We start from the raw sequence: 12,629 nt of genomic DNA, 5'->3' as shown, positions 1-12,629 counted from the left end.
GCTTCGTTTCAAGCGCTGGAACCCAGGCTGGAAATCCATATCTCAGTATCGATGACAACACGCTGGCCAGAAGACGCCTCTTGCTACTGCTGGGACCAGCGTTGTTTGGCATGATTCTAGCTATCGCGTTGATGGCCTTCGAAGCCTTCTCACCGGCATATTCGACGTGGCTGTTGAAGTTTAGCCGGTCATCGATCATCACTCCCAGGTATTTTAACACACGCTTCGAGGCTATGGTGTGCTCCCCGACGGTGATTTCTGCCCGCTGTACCGCTTTACAGTTACTGACCAGTAATACTTCCGTTTTGTGGTGGGCTATCTGCAACATCGCTCCTTGCATCCAGTTACCAGTCATATCGATCGCCTCGGTTGACAACACTTCCACCTCTTCCAGCGTCTCGCCTGTTAACGTCAAGGCGACGTCGTCCGCAAAGCCAACGATCTCAACTCCTTTGGGCAGTTTCAGCGTTAGCACGCCGTTGTAGATCCCGTTCCAGAGCGTTGGATCAAGGATGGAGCCTTGTGGAACTCCCGCTGTGATCCTAATCGATCTCTGTCCCATGTCTGTCTCGTAGACCAGAAACCGGTTCTGGAAATAACGCCTCAGGATCCTGCACAGGTAGTCAGGGATCCTCATTCTATGCAGTGCCTAGGCGATGGCCTACAAGCTGGCGCTGTTGAACGCATTCTTGACGTCGATCGTAATCACGGCGCAATATCGATCTCCTCTCCGCTTCTGTTTGGACGCCTTCTCAGCTCTCTCGACCACTGTCCGAATTGCATCCACCGACGATCTCCCTTTCCGGAATCCGAACTGCCTCTCCGACAATCCGTGCTCACTCTACGTGTATTTCGTCAGCCTGTTTAGGATGATCCTCTCCAAGAGTTTTCCGAGTGTATCCAGCAGGCATATAGGCCTGTACGATGCTGGATCCCCCGGCGGTTTTCCTGGTTTCGGCAGCAACACTAGCTTCTGTATCTTCCACCTGTCAGGGAAGTGACCTTCGTTCACCATCCTGAACATGTCTGGATGACTGGATCGCCTATTTCAACGCTACGTTCGGGATTCCATCCGGACCGGGAGCTTTCTTCACCTTCAATCCTTTCGCCACTGCTACGAGCTCCTCGTTGGTGACTTCGACGTTATCTCCCTCTCCTTCTCCATACGGTGTAGGTGGCCAGGTTGTTGCGTCGTGCTTCCACGATGACTTTCAGCTTCTCTGGGCACATTTCAGCGGGCATCGTTGGACCTCTGATCTTCGCCATCACGACTCGGTATGCGTCGCCCCAGGGGTTGGCATCAGCGTCTCGACAAGTGTGTGTGTGTGTGTGTGTGTGTGTCATCCTCTATCCCTCACCCAGCCGGGGGCGTTGGACAAGTAGAACTGCGAATAATTTGATCAAATCTTATACTCCGTAATGGTTAATGGTTTTTCAATATTTTTTCTACATCCTCCTTTTGCCCGAAAATGTCCTCCTTTTTAATCCTTGTATTTTTCCAGTAACATATTCATAAAATTGTTTTCAAAAAGCGTTGTTTGCAGAGCTTATTTGAATAATTATGTCACAACCTCATCTTATCTAGCAAATGCCATTCGATGGTGGGACTAGGAGTATACTACATCTGTCAACCCCCCTACATTTAGGCTGCGGTCCATTTGGTGAATTTTAACTTATATTTGACAGATGAAAATTTTCAAATAAACCTACTATTCTACCAGACTTTTTTCAGACAAACCAGGAATCAATTTTGACAAACATTTTCTTGAAAATCGGACGATCAACAACAAAGGGATTTTCGACAATATAATTTATTTTCGAAGTGTCAGCGAAAATTCATCGAATGGAACACAGCCTTAGGGTTTATTTTATTTATTTGAAAATTTTCTATCTGTCAAAATTAAATAAAAATTCACCAAATGGAACACAGCCACACAGATTGAATCCAACATTTGTTCGATTTTGACGTTCTGGTTCTATGGGATTTTAGGTATTTCAAGCATAACTATTATTCAAATCAACGTATCTGATTTTGTAAACAATCACTTCAATCGACGATTTGTGGCAACTGCAAGTTCACTCACAGAAACTAACAACACCAGCTAGTAGGCGAAAGTTACAAAAGCAGATACGATGATTTGAATAGTTACGCTTGATTTGTTTAGGCCGCTGTCATTCTGTCATACTAAGAGTGGAGAGGCACGAATGTAAAGAATAATAACAAATAATATGAATTATTTTGTATAGAACGCTAAGCACACCTCTTCGCTCCCACTATGGCAGCGGCCTTGAAGTCCTATGCTGAATCAATGGTAAAATTAACCGGTTGCTGAGATGTTCCATATTGGTTTCAATCAGCGATGACATGCATCCTAATGTATGTACATGATAAAAGTTGGGATGGTTTTAAGGCTGTAAAGCTGTAATTTTCATGCAAATCAGCTCGACTAGATGATTTCTAAGTATCAATAATGAATTATGAAGGCTAGTTTGATGCATTTTTCAGAAGTATAACGAGAAGATGAATTGAATTGGTAACGACTACAAGTTATGACAATCTCAATTGAACCGTTGCAAATCATTAATTGTGTGATAGCGCACATATTATTAAAACCTTTGATAAAAACTCAATGGTAAACTTTAATGTTAAGAAAAGGAATCATTGTCCTCCTTAAACTCCAAACCTCAAATGAAATGTCCTCCTTTTGATGTTTTGGATATGGTAACCCTAGTAATGGTGCCCTTTATGTTGTGAAGACTAGTACTTCAAAAAGGGTAACTTTTGAGGCAAGACAGGGTGTCCTCAACAAGTTAAGGGAACAGGATGCACTAGATGTCCACAACAGGTACAGCAAAACATCACATAGACGCCCTTATTCACACTAACTACTCAGGGTGTGGAAGGTCAAGAAGAGCCACCGCCGTCAACTAAAGCTTGAACCGGGTACCTGGGACTCCCACGATATACCCGCGGCAATGGTCAGCAGACGATGCCCTGTGCGTATTTAGTATGTAATATGTTTTATTTGGATACACAAAATGTTTGAAGCCATGCGTCATCTAAATCATAATTTGCATCACCACAAATACACTTGTCAACAATCTTCAACTGGAACGTACGAACTCATCAAATCACTTCGAGATAGAGCAGGAATTAGGGCCTAACAGCTTTTGTAAACAATGACTTCTCTTAATGATTTTAAGAAATTTAAGGCTCGCCCACGCAAACCAACATCCTCATCGGGTAGGGAAAGACTTCCCCTATCCGATGGTTAGGTTGGTCTGCGTGGACGTGCCTTGAATTCCTAGAAATCATCGATTGAAGTCATTGTTTACAAAAGCTGTTAGGCCCTAATTCCAGCTCTATCTAGACTTCACCAAACCACGCAGATAGCGCCAAATCTTCTGATGCTTGCAATTTTGCAAACATGATGAATCATGTTTTCTTTCTCGATTCTAAAACTTCTCCGATTTACTTCGGCATATGGATGAAAGTAAAAATGGATTCACTTGTACCACATTGTTTGTTTTTGAAAAAAAAAAAGTTAGTCTTGTAGGTTTTGAACTAAAGTATCGCATCGAACAAATTTCCACTAGTTAGTGTAAAGGACATGTTTGCAACGATGATGGATGTTAATTACGATCCCTGCACACTATAGCAGGAGCTATGAATGGTTCTATCAATTTTATTTGAACTTTATTTGAATTTCGGCAAATTTTCCTTGATTGAAATTTAAACCAATTCAAAAGCGAAATCTGAACAGCTGAAATGTTCGGTAAAATTTATGCAATTCAATTTGTTGGAGATAGGAATAAGATTTGTAAATATCAATCCAATTAGTTAAGTGTTAAATTACCATTCCAAATGATACGGCCTGTTATTGAATTGCGAGCAGAGAGAGGGAGAGAATTTTGTATTACGATACCGACCGATAGATAGCCGATGGTCACTACCACAGTAGGAGATAAGGGACGAGCAAATTTATGTAAATAGTTCAGTTACAAAATACACGTTGAAGGAAACAGTACCTACGTCGTCTGTTTCTCTGGTCGGTCGATGACAAATTTTTCTTGTGATCAGTGATTCGGTTTGGGCAGAATTCGTCTCGGTGAGAGTGATCTACTAGCGAAGAAAGTCCTTCTAGTGCGGCAAGACGTCTATCGTCAACACAATTCAATTGCTTTTCAGCTACTTTGAAACTAAATCTCCACTAAAATGACAAGATTTGATCATTCAAACAAGGTTGAACATGTTTTTAAATTATTTTCAAATTCAATAGCCTTTAAAATGAAGGTCAAAGTTTTACCGAACGTTCAGCTGTTCTGATTTCGGTAAAATTTACCGAACACGAAAACAAAATCTTAGTGTGTAAATAAACTTGAAAGCGCCTAAGTAATATGCGCTGACGACGACTCTGTAACTCTTAACTCCTATCGAAAATCACGTAAGCGAACGTCAGACTGTGCGTGAAACATGGCGGCTTTTGTACTATCTCTATATGTATTTTCACACACGCACTTAGAAATTATCGCCGACTTCGGTCATTTTTACCGAAATCTGAACAGCTGAACTGTTCGTTAAAATTTATGCAATTCAATTCAATTGCTTTTCAGCTACTTTGAAACTAAATCTCCACTAAAATTACAAGATTTGATCATTTAAACATGGTTTGAAATGTTTTAAAATGAAGGTCAAAGTTTTACCGAACGTTCAGCTGTTCTGATTTCGGTAAAATTTACCGAAAACGGAATCAAAATCTTAGTGTGCATGTACCGCAATGTGCCATAATTGTGCACAGCGCCTAATTATGTGCATTTTTCGGTAATTGTGCAGTATAAAATGATTTTTTTTTTCTAAATGTATATTATTGCCATACCTACCCAAATGAATATCTAATATCTATCCACATTTTAAACACACTTCAAAATTAATCATTTTTAATCATTTGATAATCTACAGCTTATAATTATTTTGGAATTGTTAAAAACTGCGCAGAATTAGGTCAGTAAAGGCGGAATTATTGCACTTTACTGTACTTGTGATTAATTTGAACTGGCTATTAGTGTGATTAAAATTACGCGTGGGTAAATTGCCCCCTCCCCTTTCTGCATATGCAACAAACTTGCAAAAACTTGAAAAGATACAACAAGTTGGCATTTTTGCTACGTTTGCTTTCGTGTGTCAGAGCTGCTCTGACGTTGTTGGTATCGTGTGGTAGCAAATTTTGAAAGCATTAATTTGAGCGAGAGCGTGCGATTTTAACACACCACAGACTGTTTGGTTTGCATGTGGATGTGCGTCACTCATTACTATCCTTCCTACCTACTGCAGAAAAAAAATGTATACAGATGTATCTCAAGCCGCTATGACATCAGTCGCGTAGCATAATGACATCACTGTTTCGAATCTTTTATAATCGATTAATTAGTAACTTTCAATTAAGGTTACTTCAAATCTTACCAGGGGCGTCCACATTCCACGTGGACAGTTTTTAAGGGTATATGAACAGCCTGACAATACAGTTTAAATGCATTTCTTAATGACGGTAACATGAAATACTATCTCACGATACATAATCTAATAGAAAAGTACTTAACGCGGCACCCTATGATATAGAAAAAACAGACGCATGAATGAGTTTATCCGCCCAAAGCTCCCGTTCATGATCAGCTGCTGGCTGCATGAAAGCGGTCTTACATGATGCACTTTTTGGTGTGCGCTGATCTAATTTCATGTTTTCTTTTCCTTTCACGTAGGTGTATACCGAACATATCTACGAAAGCCGCTACCTGATGCTCTGTTGGCGAGGCGAGAGGGTGTGATCGGTTTTTCGGTTCATAACCAAAGGCGTTTGCTAAAAAAAAAAAACGCTTTATGACGGAAGTACTAAATACCTGCTTTGCTTCTTCTATGTTCCAACTGGAAGCTATGCCTGCTTTCAAGTTAGTACTCTTGTTAAGCATGCCCAAACTTATTGATTTTAAGCTTTTTGAGTCTATCACCCTTATTTTTGTTAACGGTATAGTGCAGCAAACAGGGAGTTGCAGTTTTAACATCGTAGGGTAAGGTGGGACAAGATAGGTCACAGCCTAATGAAAATTAAACGTTAAACAAAATAAGATAAGTCAGCTAGTGAACTTATTAATTTAATTGTTTGTCAAAATCAGTGTTGGAAAAGTTCGCGATATTTCACGAAGTTCACCAAGGGAAAAGTTCGCGAGTCATAGTGAGTTTTTGCGAACTTTTCCATCACTGAAGTCAAAATCAACATTTTCAATGCAATGATAGTTTGGGCTACAATAACCCTGTTGATGTTGACAATCAAGCGTCTGGCTGAAAATCTATTAAAAAAAAACAACCTATCAACCAACCAGCTTGCGCCACCTTACCCTATGTTGTGTGAGAGCTGACATGTGTGCTGCTGAAGTTTCAAGATAAGGCTTCGTTTCAGATTCACCTTAAGGTACTGCATTGAAGTTACAATTACCATTTGTTTTACCGTAACTGTTTTTCACAGCTATTCCAGTATACACGCATCTCCTGACTGCCCATAAAAGCATAACAGTCCCATATGGATTTTTTGTCAGACTTGTCAGTTGTCCCTTAGATTAGATTGTAAACTACCGGTAATTTTACATTGTGCACTAAAATTTGCAGGTTTTGTTCCGAAAATATCCTGAAAAATACCAAACTAAGTTGTCCCAGCACGTGAAAAAAAAAATATTTTCAACAGCGTTTCTATCGGCTGGCTGTTTTCAGATGGGACTGATACCTATGCTTTAATGGGCAGCGTACACCGTCGTCAGAGTAGACGAGAAACTTTTGTGTTGTGTTGTGGATTGTGTGGTTTATTGATAGATTCTTTCAATTCACATCGCACTTATTCTTTATGAATCAAGGAATAAGTGTGCCGAAAACACCCAAACGATGTATGGAGAAGATTGATAGAATCCACAAATGGCCACTACTATCATGGTTGATTTTACAAGGCAAATCAGCTACGACATCGGCCATTTTTTGATTCTATAAAATTTGTTCTTAATGTAAAAGCGTAATTTTATTAGCGTTTCCACACTTATCATGTAATGCGTAATGCGCTATAATTCATGCTGAAGCATCAAATATTGATGTAAGGGAAAATGGGGCAAGATGGCCTTCCTAACGAAACTCCACAATTTTGACCAGAAATAATTCTTTCTATAATCCTACAGAAGCTTAAAGGGTTGACCTATAATCCTATGCTTGAAGAACAATCAAACAAACTAGTTTAAATTAGATAAAGTTCAAAAGAAAATTTAAATGTTTTAGACATAATTTTTACTTATAGGGTAAGATGGTCAATGAAGCAAAAAGAACACCTGTATAACTGAAGGCATTAATAATCTTTTTCTCGAAACTACTGCAAAGTTCCTATCGGTAAATTTTTTTTTCGAGGGTAATTATAATTACACAATCTTTAACAAATTTTATGGAATTTTAATTGAAGCTAGAATTTTTTTCCTATATTTTTAAACTTTTATCATACATTAGTCTTAACCTGGGAGGGAGATACATATAGCACACACGGCATTCATTTTATAGCTTTCCTTTATGACATGAAAACTCAAATCAAATCAAAAAAGGCGTAGTAATATTACCTGTTTTACTTTGAGCGTGTAGTGCTTGTTTGACGTGCTCAGTGTGCAGTGAGAAAATGTCCTTTTCTGTTTTGTATTTTACAGGATGGCAAGTGAATTTCCATTTTTAAATTCCTGGTTTTCCTGGTCAATGATTGAAAAATTTCCTGGTTTTAAAAACCATGTATTTAAAAAAAAAACCATTTTTAATAAAAAAAAATAAAGTGAATCCTTGTACCATCATTCTCCGCGTAATGGAATTTCACAAAACAAAATAGGTATTAAGGGGAAGTTAACCGCTCCAAAAGAATAAATACTTTATGATTTTTCTATTTCTATTAAATATTCAAAAAAGGTATCAAAAATTTATTAAATTCACATTTTTTCTAATTTTTCAAAGAAAATTCATGTGCAAAAATATTTTTTATAAGTCATTATGGCGTAAAGTTGGACTCAAAAAACCACAAAACATCGACTTTTCGGTTTTGTGAGAGTCCAATTGTTTTTCATGATGAGGTATAAAAAATATTTTTACATGTAATTTTTGACAAAAATCTAAGGAAGAAACTGATTTTCTTTATTTTTTGGTATTTTTTCCCAATATTTTTAGAAAAATAAAAACGTACCGAAAATATTTTTTTAATTTTAGAGCCGGCAAACTTCCCCTTAAGGTTCTTGTGAATGCCCGTGAAATCTTTATCTGATTGTTTGCTGTAAAGAAGCTAGTAGGGAGCCGCGCTACTTCGTCGTATCATGGCGCCTATTTCCGTTCTATGTGCTAAAACTGTAATAGCAAAGCGTTTTCACTCATGTTTTTGCAAAAACATCTTTGCTTACAAGATTAATTACGATTGACACTGAAACATTTGCGATAACCCGTAAAATGAGCGACTTTAGGGGTGTATGACAAAGAAAACCTGAGATATGACGGACTAGCGCTGAGCCCTATCTAATGTCTGAAATTTAGAGATCTATAAGCCCCTAAATCTTGAGATTTCTGTTGAAACTATGGTTTTTTTTAACTTTATTATTGAGATTTTTAGCCAACGGGCTAGTTTATCACAAGGTGAAGTTACGAAGTGTGATATGAATGAGGACTCTTTAAACAAACCTTTGCTTCTAACAATTTTACGGATTTCCAGTTTGTTTAAATTTTCCGCAAATTGTCAACGATTAAGGATCTTATTTAGCGGAATTTTGATTACAACATGATTTCAAAATCATATGATTAAAAGAAACTCCCTAAAGTTCGTAGTTAAGGTCTTTCCTAAAGGGTTCATTGAAATTTGTATTGCCTGAATTTCATGGGACTTCCCCGAAGTTCGAAGGACTTTTTTTTAAAGATCTGAGGACTTCCCTGAAGTTTGAAGGACTTAACTGAATATATGAGGACCCTAAATTTAGAAGAGCTTCCCTGAAGTTCATAGGGCTTTAAATATCGAAGGGTTTTCCAAAAGTTTGTAAGTCTTTCCTTAATTTCTTGGAAATTCCCTGAAGTTTGGAGAGCTCCCATGAATTTCGTAGGACTACCTGTAGTTCAATCGACCTCTCGGAAGTTCTAGGAACTTTTTTGAACTATGTTAAGTTCAGTGGACTTCCCAAGAGTATTGAAGACTTCTCTGAAGCTCGGAAAAAAAAAAACCATAAGTGTCATAGGATTATCCTTAAGTTTAAAGCCTGAAGTTCGTAAAATTTCTCTGAAATTTGTAGAACTTCTCTGAAGGTTCGGAGAGATTTCCTGACCGTCGTAGGTCATCATAGTAGTTCAAAGAATTTTCCTGAAACTTGTAAGCCTTTCCCGAATTTTGTAGAACTTGCATGAAGTTCGAATGCCTTATCTGAAGTTTTTAGAAATAGAGCTTTTTTAATGAACATGTTGAACAGGTACTTCAAAGTAGTTACGCGTCGGCACCTAAGTCTGCTATCAATTAAGCACAAATCATACATGCAATTGATTCGAGAAAAAAAAATCGATTAAAAATAAATACAAAATATATTTACTAAATTCTCAGGGTAAATTTTGTTCATCAATGTTTAGTTGTGTGAAAGATTTAGCTTGAACAAAATGGTTAGTTTTGACCTGATTATAAAAAGAAACTTTGACATACATAAAATTTAAAACGTATTTAAATTATACAAATAAGATTATTTTCCTGGTGGACTTATAAAATTCCTGGTTTTTTCCCCGGTTTTTCCTGGTGAAAATAAATTCCCGACTTTTTCCCGGTTTTCCTGGTTCACTTGCCACCCTGATTTTATGATGCCACCAAAGATTTTGGCAAAAACCTTGATTAATGGTATCTTCCAATATGGATTTAAGTATACATATGGCATATTTAATGAATGAATCTAAAAAACGGTGTCCCATTGAATAAGATAGCTAAAAACGACAGTTTGTCAAAAATTACTTTACGCAAGATTTCAATACCGCCTTCTGTATTCTTGTTCAATTGAAAGAAAAGTATCGTCAAACTGCTTGGCTCCCAATGACAGTTCCAGACAACTTGCGTCTGGAAAATATCTCAAAATGACAAACCTAATGATAATCACATCATCATTCAAGCAGTTTTAAATGATGTTTCTTACCATTGAACTTAAGATACATTTTCATTAATGCATTTTCGAATATGTATTTCAAACCCATGTTTTATCGACGCTTCATTTCAGATTGCGAAATAGACACCGTGGCATAAAATCTCTCATCACGGGGATGATCAGGCAAGTAAAGCCGTTGGTCCCCGGTACCATGATTTGATGGGTCGATAGGTAAGGTCCAGATGTGGGACCTCTCCCTAGCGTCGGTAGCATTAGTACTTAGTACAGAAAACAAATCAAGGAAAAAAAAACATTTTAGATGAGCTTCAACAGTACATAATTATATACAAATACCTATATTGATAATAATCCAATATTCTCATATTATACGTACATTCCGATTTGACAGACATTGCATGGGATTGAATCAAACATGCTGTCGAAAAGTGCAAGCTCTCTTATTCTCTCACAGAATATTATTCCGTTGCGCTCTCGCAAAACACGACACCATTCAGAGAAGTGATCAAGAAGATTGATGTGACGTCCACACACGTCGCAAAACGCAACGGCGGTGCAAGAGACGAATAAGAAGAAGAGAAGAAAACTAAATTAACATTGGATTGAGGTGATCGGGATTTTTATTGTTGCTTTTGGGTTGGAATCATCGTGGAAATCTCATAATTATATCTTGGAAAATTCCTTCCAGGGTCGTTCTTCTTAAGCAGATTCCAACCTCACAATTTGGGTCAGCTTTGTCAAGATCGAGCGAGCAACACGATGAATGGAATTTTAATCATAGTAGACACGCAGTCAACGCTGCGATACACACAGAAAAGAGATGAGATTATGCGAGAGAGACGGTGTGGATGGAAGCAAGGTTTCGAAAAAGAAGGAAAAAAAAAAGGTAACTAGTTTCACCTTCCCTTTCGTTAGGGAAAAACCACCACGACTCGTGCGAGTTCTTATGCAATTTCCATTCTACTGCTTGTAATGTAACAGATAAATATTAAACCAGGGATGGCATTTTCCGGTGACCTACCTTTTGTTTCGACTGGTCTAGCTTGATTTTGCACGATTTAGTCGAAACAGCATGAAATTAATGACTGCTACGATTTGCTACGTTGACAATTGCTGTTGGGAAGGCCAGATTCCGCACTGCTTGGTGAGGGTAGACTTGAAATCTGAATCTGCGATTTTCGACCCTTCCACTCAGTCTTTATGGGTTTTGTTAGTACGAATTCCTGATGAGTTTCTCCTGTACACGTATCGAAAATATTTTTTTTCCTTGTTTCTGCGTAGTTCGTTTATCCAGTCTTGCTGCTGACCCGAAATGACGGCCTTCTTTTTTTGACAATGACAAGAATCCTTTCGCAATTTTTTTTTTCTCGTCCACTCACTGCTGCCACTCACTGAATTTGCTTCCGCGATTATCAAACCGGATCACCCGCGTCAAAATTGGTCCTTAGATGGTTTCTTGATCTGCGAGCAAAACGGTACACCCTTTTTTGGTGTGATTAATGGTTAATCGTGCTATTTCCTTGCTTCTTTTCACTATGAAGGAGTGTAATATTCAACTTTCATTTCACGTGCTACGTACGAAGAACTGCTACGATGAGGTGCGCGAAGGCACTAACACCAATGTCGCTCTGTCAGCCAGGCAGCCAGCAAAAGGAACACGGAGAAAGGTTTTGCAAATTTGTGACAGCTTGCACAGCGGTGCGATGATGGTAAAGAAGGTTTGACATTTCATCGGATAACATCTCACATCTCTGAGCTATTTTTCGAAAGGGCACAAGATAATGTCAACACTGAGTTCCACGAAGGAAATAAGGCATTCCACGAAACAGCTGCGGTCTGCTGATTTTTTTTTGTTTACCGAGAAGTTTTGACAGTTCACAGTTGAACTGACAGATCTTTCCCATTGAAAATAGCTTTGTTTATATTTACATCTTGTATCGGCAGCACCTAATCACTCACACACTCACAGCTTTTTAGCTGTCAGGTCAACTTTGAAACGTCTCATGGGTTACCTTATAGATGTAAAATCTTGATAGACCTGGAATTAGGGCGTAACAGCCTTTGTAAACAATGACTTCTATCGATGATTTCTAAGAACTCAAGGCACCCACGCAAACAAACATAACCATCGGGTAGGGGAAGTCTTCCTCTACCCGATGGTGTTCTAGATTTGCGTTCCCGAAAAAAAAAATCCAATAAAAATACAATGATTTTCATTGTCATTGTAACCATAATATTTACTGTCAAAACATTGGACATTTTTGTCCATTACCATAAAATCACAACGAAATTCATGGTTCATAACAATAAAAATCATGGTATTTGAGAAATTTACAGTAAAAAAGGGGGTTGTTAAGCATCTTAACAATAAAAAAAAGTAATTTTTCTCGAACAAATTTGAGCTCACCACACTAATTTTCGTTGTTTGAGCATTGTATCGTTAAAAATCGAAATTTATT

General features: G+C 38.0%; 1 protein-coding gene across 1 annotated transcript in view; it reads right to left on the bottom strand.

Moving 5' to 3' along the window:
* LOC135717258 (eukaryotic translation initiation factor 4 gamma 1-like) overlaps positions 1-11,784 on the bottom strand; it is a 29,451-nt gene extending 17,667 nt beyond the window's left edge. The window contains exon 1 of the mRNA XM_065239250.1: positions 11,192-11,784. The gene's annotated coding sequence lies outside the window, so the exon portion shown is untranslated. The remainder of the gene's footprint in view (positions 1-11,191) is intronic.
* Between the last annotated feature and the right edge of the window lie 845 nt (positions 11,785-12,629).

Source organism: Ochlerotatus camptorhynchus, unplaced genomic scaffold, assembly GCF_037179485.1.
Source record: "Ochlerotatus camptorhynchus isolate MF236.1 unplaced genomic scaffold, CSIRO-AGI_Acam_v1.1 ptg000054l, whole genome shotgun sequence".
NCBI lineage: Eukaryota > Metazoa > Arthropoda > Insecta > Diptera > Culicidae > Ochlerotatus > Ochlerotatus camptorhynchus.
Note: the sequence above shows the minus strand (reverse complement) of the source record. Positions and strands in the feature narration are given on the sequence as shown.